This window comes from Pygoscelis adeliae, unplaced genomic scaffold (genome assembly GCF_000699105.1).
Source record: "Pygoscelis adeliae isolate BGI_AS28 unplaced genomic scaffold, ASM69910v1 Scaffold150, whole genome shotgun sequence".
Taxonomy (NCBI): domain Eukaryota; kingdom Metazoa; phylum Chordata; class Aves; order Sphenisciformes; family Spheniscidae; genus Pygoscelis; species Pygoscelis adeliae.
Window position 1 is genome coordinate 186,186 of NW_008823872.1, and position 8,413 is coordinate 194,598.

At 35.8% G+C, this 8,413-nt stretch overlaps 2 protein-coding genes across 3 annotated transcripts in view; one reads left to right on the top strand and one right to left on the bottom strand.

Annotated features, from left to right (window-relative positions):
- The window catches only part of RALGPS1 (Ral GEF with PH domain and SH3 binding motif 1), a 129,308-nt gene that overhangs the window by 62,427 nt on the left and 58,468 nt on the right, over nt 1-8,413 (bottom strand). The gene's annotated exons all lie outside the window — the stretch shown is intronic.
- The window catches only part of ANGPTL2 (angiopoietin-like 2), a 24,452-nt gene continuing 16,051 nt past the window's right edge, over nt 13-8,413 (top strand). The window contains exons 1-2 of one of the 2 annotated variants that reach the window (XM_009334247.1): nt 13-419; nt 6,490-7,016. The gene's annotated coding sequence lies outside the window, so the exon portion shown is untranslated. The remainder of the gene's footprint in view (nt 420-6,489; nt 7,017-8,413) is intronic. The other variant, XM_009334253.1, reaches the window with a different exon arrangement.

Sequence of the window (8,413 nt, forward strand, 5' to 3'; positions counted from 1 at the left end):
GGGATGTAAGCCTACCACAAAGGAACTGAAGTTCAAATAAGGCTGCTTTAGCCTCGCATGAAACGATGGATTCCAAACTTTAAACCCGGAACGCCGAGCTCTCCCATTCCACCAAGAAAAAGCATTACTGTGCCCCCACAGTAGCACGGTGCGGATGTGTGGCTCAGGCTGGGTAGCCAAGCTGTGAAAAATCTTGAAGAAGAAAAACGGAGAAAAAGAAGAGAAAGAATTTTGTAGATCACCTAGTTATTTCCTTGTCTAACTCCAGGATAGCATACAAAGCTCTTCAGCTGTGTATCAGAGTTACACTTCTCATACAATCAGCTAAGTGAGATGTCACAACTCCTGTGCACAAGCCGTTCTGAAAACCTCTGCTGAAAGCACGTTAAGGACCGAAGAACGAAGCCGAAGGAGACAGGGTAAGAACAGAAAGTACAGATGGATCGCGTTTAAAGTATGCAGCTGTTTTTGCACGTCTAGGGTCCAAAGACTGACTGGTTTGCAAAGCCAGCCAGCTGGACTACCATATGAGTGAATGTAAGCTTGTCAAAGATATTACTGCTCCCTAATACAAAGCAGCAAGCCTGTTTTTTCCTTTAAAAAAAAAAAAACAAACCCAAAAACAAAACCAGCAACAACAACAAATTAAAATACAGTTGTAAAGATAGTTGAGACATTTTATGATGCCAGGCAGTGAAAAGCCTTCTTGCCATTATTTTCGAGAATATGAAATCTTTTTTTAATCTTACTTAATTCTGCATGTAACTTTGGGCTTCATGCTTCCTCAAACTCACTGAAAATGCATATGCCTTTCAACAAATCTTCCAGGACATACTAATTTCTATGATAACTTTTCTAAAGGACTACCTATATTAAAAAATATGAAATCTCCATTCAGTCTTACACTCATGTCTGATCAAGGAGATACAAAAGTTCCTGGAAGTTTAATAGAGTCTATAAAATAAATGTTTGAAAGACTTAGCAAAAATTTCATTTAAAAAAGAACCTAGCATTTATGAGTACCTTTGTGTAAGCATTAAATATTTACTATATGATCTAACTACTATTTCTCATGGGCAAAATGAGTCACATTTATTAAAATGTGAATCTGTTTAAGGGCTATTATGTACAATGTGCACGCACACATATAAGCACACACAGTATGAGCACTTTTTGGTAGTGATGGGATTAAGTGAAAATAAGGTGAGGCCACTGTTAAGGGAAGTAATGACAAAAGCAGTGCTCTTTCAATAACTACATTCCACATCTATGACAGAACTTCAGTAAAGCACAAAGAACAATCCACAAACAACATGACTAAAATTCTTGGTAATCCAGAAAGAAAATTTGTAACTTCTTGTAACTAAAAAAAAGCTATCTTTTGCCAAAGCTTGAGAAAAGTTACATGGCAGCAAGAGATACATAATCTTTTGAAGTTTCTTGCAGCACTTCATAGTATTTCAAAACAAAAGTTCTCCAAGAGCCAATTAAGATACTCTCATTCTGAAGTGTTGCTTTAGCCATCCATTCCCCTCAGTGAAAAAAGTATTTCCTTTTAAGAAGCATAAACTAGTGCTTGAACCAAAATTTCACCATAGTTTGAAACGGACAGAAAAGCTGAGTATAGAATGCATTATAATAAAAGTATCTAAAGCAATTAATTGGTTTCTGTCAGTGTGGCACTGCTTACAACGGAATCAAGTAACTTGATCACAAAAATCATTCCCCCCATAAGTCTGGAGTTAAATTTTTCAACTTAGTTTTACATGTTTTCATAATTGAAACTGCACGCTATTATGTGTCAGCCCTTCCCTATTCCCTATTATATTTACTTTAAAACTTCAAACAAAACTTTAAAGCTTTTCCTAATACATGTGGCATGCATACTACTGTGCTGTATTTTCACTGTGAATTGCTATTTCCTTTTACAAAACTGAAAAAAATCAGTGTTGAGGTTTTTCACAGAAGTACTCTTCATCTAAAAATCAAACTACATGAGTTCTAAAAGAAAACCTGTACCAGTGGAAGTCCCTCTCCTTAGAAAAGAGCAAAAATTAATAAATCACATTAAATATGAAGACTACCTGAAAAATTAAGAGGATAGATTAATATAATTCCATGCAAAAGAATGTTTGGGAAAATGAGTAAGAACAGAGCATGAGCTCTGAGAAAAGGGGCAGGGATAAAGAAAGCAGTTTCAGAAAATTCATGCTTATCTATCTTATCACAATGGTGTTGTGAAATCCAGATCATATTACTGGCCTGGTGCCTGGAACATGCCAGCTAACTGTAAGTCCGCAAACACTGACTATCAAAGGACTCTGCAGAAGCAAAAACTAATGTTTGTTAACACAAAACAAAACCAAACTCTCTGATCTTTTTATAGTAGGATTTTACATTTTTGACACCCTTGCTCCATATGCTTTTACAATCCAATTAAAATGTAAAACTGCACTAGTATAAAACCCCCTTTTAATATCAAAGACAAAAGTATTAAAGAAACAGTGAAGATTTGTTGCTAGTTTTTCATGTTTCGTCTTTAGAATGAACAATTATCAAAACTATGTGTGAATTCACAATCAAATAAAGTAGTTTCTCCTTTCAAGAATAAATGCTGTAATAGCTAACACTATGCCTTTTGCGAATGTGCCTTCATTTATATGTCTAAATGGTTGAGGAATCTGCACAAAAGGTACCACAGCATGTAAGGTAAGTAGGAAAAGCCAGCCCATCAAATGACTGCTAGCCTCATTATATTAAATATGACCAGCACACAAGAACTGATTAACCCACAGAACTAAATTTTGTAACAGAGCGATTTAGCATAGCAAAATGAACTCATCTGTATGTAGGATATCACCGCTACTTTTTTCTTCTAAGTCAAAACAACTGTACAGGGAAATGTCAGAAAATATCAGTGTTGTGCACAAAGTGCATATCTCATCCTTCTTATATATGCATTTTTTCATCTATCTGGGTATTTCTAAAAGGCTCTGAAGTATCTGTTTAATTACGATGCATTCAATTCTGGCATGTGAGACCAGCACACACTCTTTTAACGATTCAGCCTCTAGACTATAAGCCCTTGAGTCAGAGCAATTTACAAGGATGGGAATAAATTGTGAGTGTTGGACCTTGCCTATCCACTCTTTAATGAAATGAAAGTCACATATTACTAAAAAAAATGAAAATGACACATAAATAAAACCATATACAGAAAATAGAGTGAAATAATAAAAAATAACCCCCCAAATCCTGGAATTAACTTTCTAAGGGATGTAATATTCTGGGAGCCTTTTTAGGGAGGTTGAGTGACAATGATAGAAAATGGTAGCAGTTTGTTGTAAAATCAAGTTGTTGTCCCAGAGATACAATGACTTAAATGGAGAAACTGATTTTGACAGCTTACTGAGCACTCCTGCTTAAGTGTAAAAAGTCACATAGGAAACCTACTTCACCTTGTTTACAATGATTATCATAACTGAAGCCTGATAAACTAAAAATGCCTCCTTAGTTCCTGAGCTATGACATACAAGCCACTAAAAATCTATTCTAACTTTCTGAAGTGAGAATTGCTGCTATCGTCATCATATACCAGGTTCTGATGTATTAGCTCCTCAAACCAAATTGGTAGTTTGTTCTTAATTAGATTATCTTTGCAATAAATTCAACTATGCTGCAATTCAAATAGTTACTGAAGTCCCCAGAAATCCCCTTGTGTAACATCCTAGTTTTAGCACAGAAAATTGCCTTCTCTGTAAAGCAGTCTCCAAGGGCAGACACAGTGTCACATATCACTTGTACAAAAGCTGCATTTACATAGCTCAGCGCATCACACTTTCATACCTACAGTCCTCTGGCTTGGTAACAGTTTACTGTATATAGAAAAACAAGAGCAGCAACAAGAAGCAATTCTGCTTTTACCTACTGGGTTCTTTTATGTTCCTTATCTGTAGGAGTAACCCATACCAATGCAATTTAAGATACAAAATTTATATTCTGGTAAGAAATCCAGGCAGTTTTTTCCCCACATTTGTCTTAGTTAAGGTTTTCCACACAAGATTTACACAGATCATTATTTTGCTTTTGTATTTCTCCAAAATGCTATAGTACAGGTGATATCTTCCTTAAACGTCAAAACATTTCCTCCTTGAACTGACTTGTAATCCAAAGTAAAGTGTAATAAAGTTCAGTGCTCAGCCACCATCCAGTGGTCTTCCTACGGTCTCAGCTCCTTTTTTTGCAGAACACTCAAAAGTGTAGGTGAAAAAAGAACATAGTATAAACTCCCAGAGACAAGATGCCAATCTCTCAGTGGTTGAAAGACTCAACATTGCAAAACCACTTCAGATCTAGAGGCAATAGTGTTGACAATATATACTCAGGCTTTCATAAACACCTTTCTTTCCAGAATAATACTGTAAATGTCTATTTTATGAACAAATTTCATCCAACAAAAAACAGCCATAGCATTGAACGGCTACTGGTAGCATTTTCAAATAAGCTTAATGGTACTTTATTATGTTATTACAAGTCATATTTTTAATCTGATGGAAACATACCTTTGTTCTCTTTTCTACACAAAACTCCGAAGGATAGGTAAAATATTTCATAAAACCTGAAAGAGATAGTTAACCAGTCTATTTTGTAAAAATGACATCTTCTGAAGCATGGCATCAGAATAAACAAATAATGAAAACAGGTATACATGTTGGAATATCCACAATGAAATGTGTATTTTGTTGTAAGTAGCTTAAAAAAAAAAGGCCATAGTGCTGACATTGCTACCTTTAATGCTTCCTGTTAAGGTAAGCTGATTAAAAAAAAGTTAACATTTGCCTAACAGTGATACTTTGCATGTAGAAATATTTTTACTTTTATCATTTCAGGATCATGACAGTGATTAAACTATAGGATGTGAAACACAGATATAATTTTAGATGGTAAAATACTTGCAGCTTGTTGAAACATCACATATGAATTTCAAGATATTTGTAACAATCAAAAGGTAATATATTTTGACTAACCAAAAGTCCCACATAAGCATGACAGTCCCAAACAGAAAAATATTTCAAAGCAAAGCTGAAGAAAGATTTTGAGGTTTTCCCTTTAAGGGACAGGAAAAAACAATCAAATGCTGAAACATCCGATACCCCTTTCAGAAAGTTTATTTCCTCTTTTTTCATCAGATCATGGGAACATCCTCAGTTGGGCAAACAATGAATAAGCAAACAAACCAACTTACTACCTACTTCCAGTTATATAAATAGGCCAACATTTGGTCTACAAACCGAAATTTTAACCAAAGTGCTTATGCTGGCTAGGAGTATGAAAAATACTATGATTATAACCCACACAACAATGCCGCCAAAAGTTTTCATACAGATGCAGTTATACTGGCAAAAGACAAACAGAAAAAAAATATTATTTTGCTTGACTAAAGTAATACATACTGCCAAGTAGGGTAAACATACACAAAATTGGTTTTTGGTGTATCTGCACTAGGGCAAGTTTGTCCCAACTCAACTCCCATGAAAAGTGCTTTTATGAGTACACAAGTCTGGAACAGGCAAATCTAGAAACGAACTACTTCAAACTTCCATACTTCTTCTAATTAGAAGTTCTATTTGATTTTTAATTAAAATGACACATATCTTTCTTTTTAAGTGTGCTTCTTTCACGTCTCCTGTTTTTTGTTTGTATGCTTGCTTGTTTGTTAAAGTTTTGTCAATGTGCATGAGGATAAGAGACAGAAATGCTGTATTTCCAGCAATTAAGAAAATTTGCACCAAACCTGCAAGCATGCTGCTATATAACGTAGTTTTGTGCAATGGCAAGGTTGAAAAGTCCCCAGTAATATAGTTCCCTCCCAGCCCACTGCAGAAGAGCTACTGGGAGAGAGGGGCTGAGCCAGAGAAACAGGAAGAACTGAGCGATCAGCAAGCAATGGCACTAGTTACTTGAGCAATTACTTGGCAAAAGTGCTAACAGAAGAAAACTGAAAGCTAGCGGGCTAGACATCAAATAAATAAGATCTTCCTCTCCCATGGGAAGGAATTCTGACGTCCTAAGAATCTGATGTTCTCCTACTCAAAAAGAAGAGGAAGATACTAAAAAGCATTAAATCCTTCCTTAAAATTGTTTCTCTGGCTTCCCCCCTGCTTCCTCCAGCAAGTTTTTTTCTCCCTGAAAGATTAATCACAGAGTTGTTCAAACAAGCATGTTGGTTATGAACTTCATTTGAATCCAACTGCAGAAAAGAAGAAATGCCATTTATGTTATGTGGTCCATCACAATATGCAACAAATAGGCCTCATTCTGAACCCTTTTTTAACTGAACAAGTACAGACGATAAAAGACTTAAGAGATCACTTCATAAACAGACTCTGCAGGAAGAAGGACATCTGAAGACAGTATGGTTCTTGTTTCTATTTGTACAGGAGCATTCTCTTACCAATGTACTTTTCCTTCCAATGTTTTTTCTTATAGGAAGAACTCCTTAGAAAAGGTGACATGCAGGCAAGATCATGAGAGAGAAGCATTTCAGCACGGTCTAATCATGCTGATGTCATTCACTGATGGCTTACCTTCTGCAAACAGTGGTCAAACACTGAAACATGCTTCCTAGAGAGGTGGTTGATGCCCCAAGCCTGTCAGTGTTTAGGAGGCATTTGGACAGTGCCCTTAATACCATGCTTTAACTTTTGGTCATCCCTGAATTGGTCAGGCAGTTGGACTAGATGATCATTGTAGGTCCCTTCCAACTGAAATATTCTATTCTGAAAGATGTTTGAACTGATATGTTAAGATGACGCTGACGAACTCTGTTCTGTTTTTTTCTTAAACAGTTCTTAAAAAAACTGGAGAAAAAAAAAATCAAACTGTTATATACTGCTCTGTATTTCTTCAGCCTGCAAAAGAATGTGCACCCCAAATCCTGTGCTCAATTAAAGACATGAGATGCTGTAACAAAGACACAAGTGAACTCTGAGGAAAAAATCAGTTTCTTTTCAGTGGTAACAACAATTACAGTTTTTGAAGGGGGGGAAGATATTTCAATTCAAACAGTGAAATAAAACCCATTTTACACCTATATGCGAGAGACATTTGCAGAAACAGTCCATCTGTGCAGAAATATGAGGCCTGGAAACGTACCAGGGTTTCCAAGTGTGACCTGCTGTGCAAATGCTGATTATGCAAGTTAAAGCTGTCTGGGGTGAATTTATGTTCCCTGTTTTCCAGGGCTCCAACTAACATTCCTTTACTTACAGAAACCATGTCAAACTCCAAACTTTTATCTGACAATTTTTCAAGATTCTTGACAAGTTCTGTAAAGCACAATTCCTTTCCATTTGCAAAATGAAAATGAGTTTATTCCAAATATGAAACTGAGGTAAAAATGTATATCCAAAAACTTTAAGAAGGATCAAGTCCTGGTCACTTTTGTTTGAATCATTTACAGAAGCATTTAGAGAAACTTCTATGGTTTATTTCAAAACAACAGAAAAATGTGAGTAACTGACAACCGTATCTCTTCTCAGTATGAATAATTATTTAAGCATGCATATCCATCATTATCTTGAAACTCTAAAAAAAAATTCCTTAACGTTAGCAGCTGCCTAGACTCATAGAACAATTCAGATTGGCTGGGACCTCACCTTCATCTTATAAAGCAAGGCTGATTTCAACATTAAATTAGGCTTCTCAGAGCCTTGCCTAAATCAAAACTTTATGTATTTCCAGGAATGGAGATTCCACTACCTCTTTGGGTGACTGCTTCAGTCCTTGGTCACCCTCATTGTGAAATTATTTTTTTCTAAAATCCAAAATGAATTTTTCCTGAGGCAATCTGTATCCATTGACCATTATACTTTCACTGTGCACTTTCCAAAAGAATCCATCTTCTCTACAAACACCCATTAAGTAGCTGAAGACAGCAGTAAGAAGTCTCCTTCACCTTCTCTTCTGGAGGCTAAACAAACCTAGCTCTTTCTGCTGCTCCTCATACATCATGTCTGCCAGCCTCTAGCTATCCATGTTAGTTGCACTCAGCTGGACTCATTCCAGTTTCTCACAGCTGTTACTATCATAATTTCATATAATTTTAAAAAATGTCATTGTACTAAAGATCACCAAGCAGTAAGGTTACAGATATTTAAACACTGAATGGTTTCACATTCCATGTGAAATGTTTTACAAGCAAAGAAAAATATGATGGTAACATCACCTTGGTTTTAAAAAGTATCAAGCAGGCTTTACACACCGAAAAAGCTCCATACTGCATTTTTTCCTCCCATTTTATTTATTTTAAGAAAACTAGGTTTATATATACACATGCCTATTAAAATTCAACAACAAAAAGCTGCTAGAAATACGCAATATCAAAGTGCTGATTTGTGACAAGGGCATTCCT